Source organism: Neovison vison, chromosome 4 (assembly GCF_020171115.1).
Source record: "Neovison vison isolate M4711 chromosome 4, ASM_NN_V1, whole genome shotgun sequence".
Taxonomy (NCBI): Eukaryota; Metazoa; Chordata; class Mammalia; order Carnivora; family Mustelidae; genus Neogale; species Neogale vison.
The window spans coordinates 151,819,842-151,834,500 of NC_058094.1; the positions used below are offsets into that span (position 1 = coordinate 151,819,842).

At 36.7% G+C, this 14,659-nt stretch overlaps 1 protein-coding gene across 1 annotated transcript in view; it reads right to left on the minus strand.

Moving 5' to 3' along the window:
* Positions 1-14,659, minus strand: part of SEMA3E (semaphorin 3E) — a 249,277-nt gene that overhangs the window by 154,935 nt on the left and 79,683 nt on the right. The window lies entirely within an intron of this gene.

Below are 14,659 nucleotides of genomic sequence, written 5' to 3' on the forward strand. Positions count from 1 at the left end.
CTGACCTTACAGACAGTTGGCCTCCCCTCCTTGTTAAAATAAGTATTTTTGCCTTAGGAAGGGTGGAATTAGGCTAAAAAGCGAAGAGGTTAGAAAAGGAATCAGAATCCAGATTTTGAATAGTCTTGGATTTCAAGCTAGGGACTGAATTTTCTTGCAGGAGCAATGAGAAACCATTCCCGTGTAGGAGTAAGACTTCTTTCTGATTAGCAGTCTCCAGCTGGGTTCTGAAACCCTGAAAATACAGCACATGAGGCAGGGATGAAATTATATCTTGATTCTAGTGCACTTCTAATCTCCAATAGATCATGTTCCCTGTGAATCCACTAGCTAGGAGCTATGTGCCCTGCTTTGTCAAACTCTTGAATTTATAACCTTCCTATTTTTAGGTAAAGATTCCTGCCTGAGTGTCATAACAGAGTTTCATACCTCCAATCTATATTCAGTGAGCATTAAAGGCAGAGTTCCCTTGTTCTCTAAGGAGCAGCAGTGTTGGCGGTCAACTGTTTCCTGCCTAAAGCTATTGTGGTTTAGACAGTACATAAGATAAGCAACAAGTCCATTAAAGGTGGTCAAGAGACCAGTAAAAGAAGGTTAATTAATCTATTAAGCTGACATGGTAAACATTTACAATATTCATCTGCCTATTAAATATACTTGGCTTTCATTTATCACAGTAGCCATAGAATTCTTTTTTTTTTTTTTAAAGATTTTATTTATTTATTTGACAGAGAGAAATCACAAGCAGCAGAGAGAGAGGAGGAAGCAGGCTCCCCGCTGAGCAGAGAGCCCGATGCGGGGCTTGATCCCAGGACCCTGAGATCATGACCCGAGCCGAAGGCAGCGGCTTAACCCACTGAGCCACCCAGGCGCCCCAGTAGCCATAGAATTCTTAAAAGCAACTTTGATTCCGTTCACACTTGCTTCAAAGAGAGCATAAAAACCTGTCATTGACCTTGAGAATGACTACTAAGGGCCATGCTGTTCTGATGTTAAAGTCTAAAGCTGCACTAATATAACTTTTCATATTCTAAAAGGTATGGTAAGACATATATGCTTGAAGCAAAAGGTCTCAATTAATTATTTTAATGTTTTGTTTTCTTTGTCAGGTGGGTCTTATTAACAGAGGTTAGAAAAACACCTTCACAACATGCAGGAGAGGAGATAAATATAATTAGCTTACAAATAAAGGTCCTATAAATGGTTTATGAGAAGATTTCTAGAAAGAAACAAATTCTAAACCTAAATTATAATCAAATTTGCATTATACATAAAAAAATGAAGGTGGTTTCAAAGAGAATGGTTGTGTGTCAAAAGAGAGAGGTGAGGAATGCAGAAAGATTAATAAAACCAAGCAGGATCTCATTAATCAAACAACTCCAAGTGGAACAAATGATTTGATTTGAATTTACCTCTATATACACCAATGATGGAATCTGCTTTTTTTGTGAAAGAGCCAAAATGTCAGCTTGATAAATGGGGTAATTTTTTCAAAAGCACCTATGCTGTAGTTTTTTACTATGTTGATGAATGTGATAGTAAAACTAAGATTATTTGTTTATAAATCTAAATAAAGCTTTGATCACTTTGACTAAGAAGATTTGATTTTTTTTTAATGAACTGACCAAATAAAAACTTTAAACCGAATGAGTGTTGAAAGGATGGAGCATACAGGGAAATAACCACAACATCAAATGATTGAAGTCGGCCAGGAGAACATCTTAGACCAACTAAGACAAATGCATGTTACTAATACCATATTTAGGATTTTGAATAACTGATAACAACTTACAAAAATAGAGTAACTGTCTATATATTTCTGGTGTGATATAAACATGCTTGAGGAATGTTTGTTTCTTTTTTCCTGAATCACATGAACAATATGATAAAAATGGATGCCCAAGCCTACCTAAAACAAAAGAAGCAAAAAAAAAAAAAAAAAAAAAAAAAAAATCTTGCCTGGAGTGCCTGCGTGGCTCAGTCAGTTAAGCATTTGACTTTGGCTTGGTCATGATCTCAGGGTTCTGGGATCAAGCCATGTGTTAGGCTCCCCACTGAGTCTGCTTGTCCCTCTCCCTCTGCTGTTAACCCATTCATTCTCTCTCTCTCTCTCTCCCTCTCTCTCTCAGATAAATAGGTAAATAAATAAAATCTTTAAAAATTGTTTAATATGTAAAAAAATCTTGCCTATAGAACATCTCACTATGAAACAGCTCACTTTTTAAATAACCAGATACACTGAGATAGTGTTGAAAACCACTGCAAACTTTACAATAACAATTTGAGATCATTACCAAATGAATATAACTATCCAAAACAAAACAACAACAGAAACAAGAAAACAACAACAAAATAGTATTCCTAGTACTGTTCATAACACCCCCAGCGGGGTACCTTGGTGGCTCACCTGGTTTAGGGGCTGCCTTCAGCTTAGGTCATGATCCCAGGGTCGTGGGATCGAGCCCTGCATGGAGTCCCACATTGAGTTTCCTGTTCTCTCTCCCCTTGTGCCCCCGCCCCACCGTGTGAGCTCTATCTCTCTCTCTCAAATAAATAAGTCTTTAAAAAAGTAAAAGAAAACAAACAAAAAAACATCCTCAGCGACAGAAACCTCACTGGCAATCTAGTAAAGGAATAATTTTTGTTGCTGATTTTATTATAGGTTTCCTGTGAAAATATCCAGTATTGAGTTTCTACTTTATTCAAATTTATACATTGTTACAGACTAAATTTTCTCCCCTCAAAATTCATATCTAGAAACCTAACCTCTCAATGTGTACTTGGAGATTAGGCTTTTGGGAGGTAATTAAGATTAAATGAACTCACAAGGGTAGGACTTAATCCAGTTGGACTGGCGGGCTTTTAAGAGGAAGAGAGCAAAATTTCCCTCCCCACCTCCTCATCATGTGAGGACAAAGCAGGAGAGCAGCCAACTAAAAGCAAGGAAAAGGATGCTTACCAGAAACTAAATCTTGATCTTGGACTCCCCAGCCTCCAGAATTGTGTGAAATAAATATATTCCTGTTGCTTAATCTATTCTGCCTCTGCTATCTTGTTATAGCAGCCCAAGCTAACATGTTCACACTTTAGCCAAATAATTCTGCAATATTTGTTATAAAAAAATAGCCATGTCTCCACATTGCAGCTCTCCTCATGCTCCAACTGCCCATCTGAGCAGTGGTTCTTAAGGAGGGAAACCCACCCCTCCCTCCAGCCCCTGACCCTGGGTGGCCATCTGGCAATGTCCTGAGACATTTTGGTTACTGCTAATGGGGTTAAGGAGTGAGGGTAGCTATTGACATCTAGTGGGTAGAGGCCATGGTGCTCTTCAACCTTTTGCAATGCACAGGATAGCTCTGTGCAACCTGCTTTTTGGGCCACCTGGCCCAAAATGTCAATAATGCCCAGGCTGAAGGACACTGATTCATAGAGAGTCACTTTTAAGCTGTAACTTCTTAATGTTTATCTTCAAGTCTCTAAATAAATAAGATGGCTGTTTCATCATTTCTTAATTTTTCTTTTTGCAAATAGTTTTATTAAGGTACAATGCACATACCATACAACTGTACATGTATATAGTAAGTATATGATTAAACAGTTTTTAGTGTAATCACCGATGAGTACAATTGATGAGTACATCAATGATACACCAGTGAGTATCACCACAGTCAATTTTAGAACACTTTTATCACTTCAGAAAGAAACCCCACACTCCATACTCTCTATTAAGATTTCCATCTGCCTCTCCTACCACAGCAACCCTTATCACAAACATGCACACATATAGGAAGAGAATACAAACTGTGCTCTTGTTAAATCTGTGTTTGTTCTTATATTCTTAGATTATTATAACTATAAAGCATTTCTGACAGTTGAATCATTTAGCTTAGTATAATGTCATAACCCCCTCAACCAAAGAATCATTATCTTATTGTTTCTTTCTGTGTAACTTCTCATTGCCATATCTCAGAACTTTTTCTCAGTTGTGATCAATCTCCTGTCAATACATTAAAATCGATTTTCTCTTCTTGAATAAATCTCTTCTGGAGTCACCTGACTTTTACTCCTCTTGGTCAGCTACACAAATATTATCTGGGGGATCTCTGTTCATAATCACCTGGGAATTCCCTTTCCTCTCTCAAGTTAAAAGCTTGTTTCCTGACTTTCATTTTCTTGGCTTTCTCTCTTGGCCTGGAAGAATGCGTCCTCAATAATTTCCAGGGCAAGTGCACATGGCAAGGGGTACCTGAGTGGCTCAGTGGGTTAAAGCCTCTGCCTTTCAGCTACAGATCTCAGGGTACTGGGATCAAGCCCCGCATCGGGCTCTCTGCTCAGCAGGGAACCTGCTTCCCTCTCTCTCTCTGCCTGCCTCTCTGCCTACTTGTGATCTCTGTCAAATAAATAAATAAATAATCTTAAAAAAAAGTACACATGGGAAGTAAAACTGATGAGAGTCTACTTCATTCTGCTCTTCTATTTCACTGATAATTTGGTCGGGAGTAGAATTCAGGGTTGGAAATGATTTTACCTCAGAGCTTGAAAGAAAGTGGTATACTATCATCTAGCTGAGTGCTGTGATTGGAAAGTCCCATACCATTCTCGCATTGTCCTTTGTGTGAAACTCTTCTTGTCTTCTGGAAGTATTTGGAATCTTCTCTTGATCCCAGTACTTTAAAATTTAATAACCGAGTTTGAATACTTTCATCCTTTATACTAGCTCTTCAATTCCAGGAAATAGACTTAATTATTTTATTAATTACTTCCCTTTCTTTGTTTTCTGGTTGTCCCCATCCACATGTCTTTTTGTTCTTTCACTGAGATTTCCTTAATCCTATGTCCAACTCACCTACTGATTTTTTTTCAACTATCAAATGTTTAATGTAAAGAACTCTCTTTTGTTCTGATTAAAAAAAATTAAAGATTTATTTGAAAGAGAGTGCACGCACAAACTGCAGGCAAGTTGGGGAAGGAGAGTCTCAAGCTGATTTCTAGCTGAGCATGGGTCCCACATGGGGCTCAATCTCATGATTCTGAGATCACAACCTGAGCTGAAATCAAGAGTCCAATGCTTAAATGACTCAGCCACCCAGGCACCCCCATCTTTGATTTTCTTTAACTTGCTTTGTGACTGCCATGAGTCCTCTTATCTCTGAGGATATCAATACGTATATTTATTTTTACATATTTGTCCAACCATCAATTAATTAGTTCAGTGTCATTGCTTCTATATAATCTGTTTTCTGTAAATCTTTTTGATATAACAATTTAGATTCTTTAGTTCAATCTTTTACTAAGGCCTTTCCTCAAATACTTGGTGAATCTCAGGACTATCTGCTCATTAATGAGACTGGGGCACAGGGAAGTTGGTAAGAAGTGCCAACCGGGTAAGTGGGGCTCTTCAACTACAGGCCTACAGGTTGGTTTTGTTTGGCAACTTTCTAAGAAGGGATAGGATATTACTTTGGACTAGTGTCATTCATCACAAAACTTCTACACTTTTCGTTAGGTATAGCCTACTGCCAGCCTCTGAGAGCCCAGAAGGGAGGTGAGCTGGAAGTTCCACATCTAGTAAAATTTCCCTTCATCACCGGATTTTTAGAAAAGTTATTCTTGCTAGTAAAATTTCTCTTCATCACCAGATTTTTAGAAAAGTTATTCTTCCTCTTAAGGAAGAATGCCTAGATTCCCCCACTTGGAAATCCTTTGCTTAGAAGGAAAGGGGGGGTCTAATGTTCTAAATACTTTTTTTTCTAAAGATTTTATTTATTTATTTGAGAGAAACAGACAGCACACAAGCCAGGGGAGAGGCTGAGAGGAAGGGAGGAACAGACTCCCCACTGAGCAGGGAGCTCCCTGTGGGACTGATCCCAGGACCTTGGGCATGACCTGAGTTGAAGGCAGATGCTTACCTGACTGACACACCCGGGGACCCATGTTCTAACTACCTGTTAAACAGATTTCCACCCGGTCTTCCTATGTAGCCCCACCTTATCCAAATTTCAGATAAACTGGTATTGCCAGTTCCTTAACTTTCAGGGTATTCTCTAGGTAGGCTGCATTTACTCTTTCTTCTTCATTCCAGTTTAGGATTCAGCTTTCTTGGTTTGCTAAATCAGTTACCACTTACTCTTGGGTTTTCAGCCTTCCAAATGTTAATGCTGCTAATTCCTCTCTGATTCTCTTTCCATTATTACTGCCATTTCCCCCACCCTTTTCTCCTTTCCTAATGCCATTCCTACCAAATTTTCCATGGGCATTAACAACATCTTAAGTCTGGAGAAAACATGAAGGCTAATGTTCATGTTCAGTCTATCATGTTTAACAAAAAAGTCTCATTTCTATTTTTTAAAGTTAATTTTAATCTCAAAGGATGTTGGAGAACAAATTCAATTTCTTATTCTATGAACTTTTTTTGCATAAAAGGATATGGGTATCATTTTAGATATAAAATTATCCATTAGGCATAATTTTTATCTAAATGTTAATCTAGTAAGCCATATCAATTTGGGACACTCCTGTATCAGTGGGATGTCAAATAGTCCTGCTAATCTTTGAACTGAATAATCCAATATATTTTTATGAAGATACTTTTCTAAGAATTTATATGGTCAAAATATATTTAATAATACTTTGTCCTTAGAGTGTGCCTTACTCTATGTTTCTAAAATGCTTATATGCATTCTAAGTATATCACTCTAAAAACATAAGACTTTAATAGATACTGTAAATATTAATGTCCTATCAGAAAGGATAACTTAAAATAGCATGTAATAGTGCACCCAAAAAGCAGAGAGAAGATAGAAGATTTTTGTTCCTATCAAATTATACCTATAACTTTACATTATAGTTATTTGACTTCATAATCAACTTAAATTTTCTGTCTCTCTCACTGGACTATAAATTCCTAATAAGCAAAGGTTAGGTAGTAATTTATCTGTTTTTGAATGTATTTCTACCTCCAAGCCACTGTAAGTAGTATATAGTAGATGCTCAAAAACTTTTTACTGAGTTACCAAATTATATATTCATATTATAACCAAATAAATAGTGGAGAAGTTTGAAACTTTGTGGCTTTTATATCCAAAAAAGATACTTTATATGTATATATACATAAAATAAAGAAGTTAACCAGTCTTGAGACTTTAGAAGGTTACTTCCCATGTTAATATGGACCTCAGTTTTTCCCAGTTGTACCTACTTGTACATCTGATGTAAGAGACAATGTATAAATTCCTTTATACATAGTCTGTGTTCAGAAAGTGAGAGTTATTATTATTGATAGTTTTGTACTAATAAAACACATGGATGGAAGGACTCTGGGTTTGGGGAAACTGAGACAAATAGATGTAAAGTAGTTTGGATAAGTCAACCAAAAAGAAAAAAAACAGATCTGTCTTAGATATGATAGTTAATTTTCATGGATCCTTTGAAATACTGAACTTGTTATTCCAAAAGCAACGATGAGAGAAAACTAAATAGATTTCTCTTTGTTTCTTAGACAAGATAAAAAGCCAAATCCATTAGGGGTTACAAGTATTTAAAATACCTTGTCTGTGATTCCAAGGAGGCTGCGTATGTGTCTGGACTAATGCAAACTTGAGTTTGTATTTTTGATTACTCAATATGGTAAAGTTCCAACTCCTATCATTCTCTTAACAAGCTCCTTTGTAATGGGATGTTTGTGGTCTACTGGCTCCAGAAATTTAAGGTGATATATATGTAAAAGTGCTTGTGGGGAATCAACAAGCTAAGACAGTTCAACTGTAACTTAAGAGTAAACTGAATTCCTCCTGGCAGAAGATGACATAAATGGAAAGAAATGGAGGAAATTGGTTAAATAAGGCTCTTTTCTGAAGTACATGAATAACTTATTTCCCTGGACTTGTCCTGCATGCCTATGAAATGATGCAGTACACAATGTTGACTTCAGAGTTGCGAATAATACTCCCATTTTTGCTGGGTTATAGTAGGGGAAAACACACACACACACACACACACACACACACACAAGCTGAAACCTCAATATCGGGGTGATGTTTATACCACTCGAGTTTCAAACTGATCAGTTTAAACTTTAATTAGGTCAATAATTCTTTAGTCATTATATTTTCCATTTGGCTTTCTTTTTCAAAAATCTTTAAATTGTTGCCTTCTCTTTCCTCTTTCATTGAGTATGATCCTTTTAGAATAAAGACATTAACAAAAAAATTCTATAAAGTACCAATTAAATTGTTTCCTAAGACTTCACAAGACATTTTGGAAACAGGCACTTGCATAATTGGCTCGGAGATGATACTAACATTTTAAGGGTCTTTAATGGCAGCTGGTTAAAATATATTTAAGTGGACTCTACAAATTCTTTATATTGTTTCCTTCCTTACCTCACCATTTACTTAAAACCCTAATTACAGACAATTGAGAACTCTAGTGCTTACAGAAACCCAGTGTGTGTCCTGTCAAATAATATTCTTCAGAAATGGTGTTACTTCTTCATTTGAGCAGTTACATATATAAATAGTAATCATTTCTAAACCTCAAGGTGATGACTATTTACTGGTTGATCTCTAGGAGACTACATGAAAGGTTCATTGGTGAGAGAAAGCTTTCTGAATCGCTGTGTTCAGAATTCACTTAGTAACTGCCAAATACGAAGTTCCCACCTGTGTACTTTGTCCTAAGTACTTTAATGCATTACCTTATTTACTCATCACAACTCAGTATGGTAGATACTATTATTTTTTTCACTTTATTCATGGGAAAACTTAGACTTAATCGTTTGTAGTCTATACACAGGTAGAGCTGATATTCTAGGACAATACCTCTGAATCTGAGCTTTGAAGGTGAGTTTCTGAACCTAAGGCAGCAGGTCTCCTGCTGTGGATTCATACATTCATATGCAATGTATGCAGGACTCTTAATCTCACTTCTTTTTTTTTTTAAGATTTTGTTTATTTATTTATTTATTTGGGAGACAGCAAGAGAGAAAGAGAAAGAACAGAAGAGGCAAAGGGAGAAGAGGGAGAGAATCCCAAGCAGACCCCGCTCCCCCACTGAGGAGCCTAATGTGGGCTTACAACCCATGAGATTATGACCTGAGCCAAAATCAAGAGTTGGAAGCTTAACCAACTGGACCACCCAGGCACCTCCATCTCACTCCTTTGTAGCTACCTGGAGAAGTGATGTGTTTTTAAAACCATGATTCAATAGTTCCCTTGACTTGGACAAAAGATGTTCATTTATCAAATTAGAAGTTTTACTTTTTTTCTAATTCAAGGGGAAACATTAGGGTATTAAATAAAATCATCTTCAAACTTAAATTCATACTAGCTAATAATCTTGCCAGTTGAAAAAATTAATGAGCAAGTATCAAAAATACACTAATGGAAAATCAGGATCCACTGACCTTGCTAAATCTAACAACTAAATTATGACTCATTATAACCAAAATGAATATTTGAAGATATGCTTTTACTGTACATCATCTACCCCATTTAGTGTAAGGCTTGTTTGGAAGTGAGAGCCATAAGTGAGAAAACTCTGCAGGAGACATCGTGCATTTAGAACTATGTTAATTTGATAAAATGGCCAATGTTCTTCTTTTAAAAACCTTTGGCATCAAGATAAACCTCTGGGTCATGGCCTCACCCAGTTTCCAGTCTTACCCATTTTGTGTCTGTCCTTCCAGGCTGCAGAGATGTTTATGGGGCCCTCCATAATGACAAATGTCTCTTTCCAATCCCCAAATGCCTATCAATTTTTCTTGAAAGCTTTTCAAGCCTCTATTAAGCCTGTAGCTTTATATCTAGTATGATACTTTTCCTAGGCAAAAATTTTTGTTCACCCTCTTGGGTCAAAACAATTTAAAAAAATGGAAACAAAAAGTGGTAGAAAGAGAGATCATAGTGGAGAAAATAATCAGCGAGAGTCAAACTAGGAAAGTACAGCACAGTGCCAAATTCTAGTGATTAAGGACCCATGACCGGGCTCCCTTCCCTTTAGTGCAGATAGCCTAGGAGAAAATGTATGTCAAAACCATTCTCTAGTAGTGTAACAGATTTATTCATATAAACATTTCTAAGATGACCAGTGTTATAATATATCAATTTTGGATATTGGATGAGGTAGAACTTACATGCTTATATTTTATGTTTTATCTTTTCATTTTAGAAATAAGTTCTACATTCAGCCAATGGAATTAACTGTATTAGTATTTTATAAGATAGTTCCACAAAAGGACCAATATTTATAGGGATCTGTAACCTGAACAATTACAGGTTTATTGGGTGATTTGATAACTTAGGTAGGGGAATACCAGGTATTTGACGCACTGTTATAGGTACATTGTTGTATGTGTGTGTTGGGAGTGCAGAAGGAAGGACAATGTAGTGAGTATAGGAGGAGGGTAGGGTCAATGGCAGGGTTGGGGGTGGGAAAGAGGGAGGGAGGGTATCTTCAAAAGTACAAGTGCCAGTCTTAGCAAAATAGAAGTAAGAACTGGCAAGGACAGAGACCAAGCAAAAACAGGCCAACATTTCCTGTTACAGTTTTACTCCTAAGTCTTATATGCATTTCTGTTTTCTCTGGTAGCTCATTTAAATTTCACTTTTGCATCAAGAGTAGATTTTTTTCAGGGCACCTGGGTGGTTCAGTTGGTTAAGTGCCTGCCTTCAGCTCAGGTCATGATCCCAGGGTCCTAGGATAAAGCTCCAAGCCCTGTGTTGGGCTTCCTGTTTGGCGGGGAGCCTGCTTCTGCCCTCCCTGCCTGGCTCTTGCTCTCGCTCTCTCAAATAAATAAATAAAATCTTTTAAAAAATTAGATTTGTATCAATATCAAATACAAATTAGATTTGTATTCAATACTTTGAAATCACTCTTTATCAGCGTCTCTCACACTTTTCAATGCTGCTCTCTGAAACCAGGAAAAGATCTCATTATTCTACCAAGTCTCACAGTCCAATGAAGAATAAACCAGTGACTAAATTTAGACAGTGCACATTCAAGCTATATTTGTATATATCTCCTTAGCAATAAAGATATGGCAAGTATGTGTTCAAAACACCAAACACATTAGTTAAATTGTTACTAAATCCTTGGTCAAAATTCTATTGATGGAGAAGTGCCTGGGTGGCTCAGTGGGTTAAGCCGCTGCCTTCGGCTCATGTCATGATCTCAGGGTCCTGGGATCGAGTCCCGCATCGGGCTCTCTGCTCAGCAGGGAGCCTGCTTCCCTCTCTCTCTCTCTCTGCCTGCCTCTCAGTCTACTTGTGATTTCTCTGTCAAATAAATAAATAAAATCTTAAAAAAAATTCTATTGATGGAGATATCGATCTTACTCAAAGTTATTTAAACAAAGTGCATGACAAAATAAATTGAAAATGAAATTAAGCAAGCATCCTGTCTGATGATGAAACAAGAATAGCAGAAATTGAAAACTATAAGCAACCGAAATGAAGCTGTAAGTTGTCCTACCTAAAATTTCAACTACCTGCCCATGTCAGTATGCCCTGAGTTTGTAAAGAATTAACAAATGTTAACAAGAGCCAAATTTTCTTCTTAGAATACTGAATTAGAGTCCTAATTATATTCCAATCAACATTATAATTTTATTTATGAATAAATAATGTATAATAATACAACTTTATTATGGATAGATTCATAATATTTATGAGCTTTATTTTATGTATGAATAATTTATAAAGTTAACTTTTTTGCAAGCTTCAACAAGCCTTACTTTAGGCTATTTTTAATTAAGATTTAAGCAGAATAAAAAGACCACAGTATATTTAACTGTGTTTTATTTATCCATAGGTAACACATAAAGTTTGAGATTCCATGACCTATTATTCATCAAGATGCCACTTCAGAACCATTGATCTGTAAACTTCTCTTGTTTGCAGAATTGTTGCTAAAATTCTAGCAGAAAGCCTAGACTTCACACAAAAAATACCATTGACTCCAATTTTGGCATGAGTGTACTTTCTCTTCACAACAGAACCACCCGTTCTGTCACTTCCACAGCCTAACTAAGGTAAGTCATGGCGGTTTGTCAGACACACTTTGCTATACACACCCCCAAATGAAAAATGCATGGTATTATTTCATTCTTATCAACTTAGGTTTCAAGATTTATGTTTAACCTTAGAAAACTGGCTTCTTCCCAAAATCTCTTGGTTGTTGCTCGAGATGGTGGTTATTAGGTCTGTCTAAAACAAACACAGGCCAAGGCAAATTTCTTCTACCCACAGACTTGCAGAGGGGTATATCCTGCCTTTTAGCTGCCAGGTGAGGCAAGCTGCCAGACTCCAGTAGGCTTACTAAGGCAGACATACGAAGAAATTCGCCCACTCTGATGCTAGAGTAATCACCAATCTTTCAACAGAAAATGAAATACGTAAGAATGAGGAATTGGTAGCATTTCCCAGTCTGGTTGAGGCTGCCAAAGCCAGACGGGGGAACTTTCCTACCCGCAGTGGAATATCTTCTTCCATATCTGGCTCCAGTAAGTCCAAGATGGGCTCACAAACCAGAGCTTCAGTTTCCTTTACTTCCTGCCTTTGTTCCAGATTTAATCTTCCTCTACTCCTTTAACACACTAGGTCTATCCCCAGGCCTCTCCTTTCCCCATGTTCATACACGTTTAAGAGCTTTTGGAAAAAAGGAGAACTGAGAGGAACTTGTTCACATTACACACAGAGACACACACACACTGATTTGTAATTCTGTAGGGAATTAAAAATATTTAATTAATTTAAGTCTGCTTCACCTTAGAGCCCTACAGTAGGTTTTCATTGCTTGCTAGAAACAAGTCTATCTATAAAGGTCTGTGATTTGCTCCATTCCCATTCCCAGAATTTATTTTTTTTCAAGAAATTACAAGTATTACAGTACCTAGTTAGGTACAAGAATAATTCATTATTTATCTAACTAAAATTATATATGACTCTGATTCCACTAAAAAGGAAGGAGGAGTTTCAATTAAATGTACTATTGAGACTCCTTCTTTCTCTATAGACTGTTGAGAAGATTCTCAAGGTCTTTCATATCAGGAGAGAGTATCTGGTAGGCATATTCTCTGGTCTTGGATCCACACTTATCACCTCTGAAAGGTTTGTGGTTCCAGGGTGCACAGTCCCTTCATAGGGTGTCTAGCTCTCTGGTGTTTCCAAAACTTACGTATCAAGATTCTTCCTGAGGCAGAGAATCCTCGTGCCTAGAGCACTAAGCACACCCTCTGAAGTATACCACACAGCATTCTCTCTGATCCCCGGAGAGAGACAAATGAGGGAAGTAGGAGTCTCCACTAGAGAAAAAAAGGAAAGCAGGATGCCCCAACTCCCTGGACTTTCAGAGCTAAGGATTCTTCTCATTCACAAATTCAACTCCTACCTCTCCCAGTCTAAGCATAAACCCTCAATATTTCATGTTTTGTAAAACAAAAGCCAGGAAGACGGCTTACCTTTGTCTGGTAACTTCTTTCATTACTATATATGCCCCCAAGACAAAGGAATATAACAGCGTGATTACCTTCTGGGGATTTAGAAATATAAAAATAGAACAAAACAGAAACCGTATCTTATTTTAAGCTATCATTTTTTTCTCACCAAATAAAATAAATTTTCAATAGTGAAATTTATATTCTACCACATAACAGAAGTGATTTTCCAATCATATGGAAACATTTTTATCAATAACCATACCCCTACCAACTTGTCTTTGTAAATCTCTTTCATTTATGATGTATTTTATCAAGCTATCTCATTTAGTCACTCAACCAACCAATACTAACCTCATTATCTCTAAATATTCAAGTACTGTCATCACATACTCTAAAGGATACAGCTAAACATATATCTACCAGATGGACCTGAGTTAGAATCCTAATTCCACTACTTAGTCTGATAATCGAATCCAATTATTCTTTTCCTGCTTTAGATGTTCGTCACTATTTTCCTTGATACACACCCTAACACAAATTCTTTAATGATGTATTCTTACATTTTTATGTTTGATTTTTATCCTATCTCATTATTAAAAATTAATAGAAGTTCTGCTTCTACTATTTCATCAGTTCCCACTGAATCATAACTTCCCTGTATGTATATCCAATGTCTAACTCATCTTTCTTTAGCCCTATATCCATAGGACACTTCCATCAGTATCACCACTAAAACAGTATCTTAAAGTAAGTTATCCCCTTTTTTTCCATCTTCTGCTAGACTCCAGACAAATGCTTTACAAGTTCTAAATGTTAGCAAAGTGAATGTTTTCTCACTTTCCTAGAATATAATCTTTGTGAGGTCAAATTCAATTCTCTTCCCCTGTTTTGTTCTCTGCATTTCTTGCCTTACCAATTTCACCTTAGCAATGAATGGTCAATAATCCCATTTAGGACTTTTCATATTCAAAATCAGTAAGTCTTTTTTTAGTTTAATCCAAACAAACTCCATCATCCACACTATTAACATTAGCATGTCTGAACACCCTTTCCCTATTCTGCAGAGATTTATTCTAGTCCATTATTTTTGCAAAGTAAAGACCACAGTTTTATTCACACTGCTTGAGGTTACACAAGTCAATACACAGAAAATATGTTAAAGAAATATCCAGAGCCAAGGAAATCAACTGTCTTCATTTGTCTAAATCCCCCTTCAATATTAAA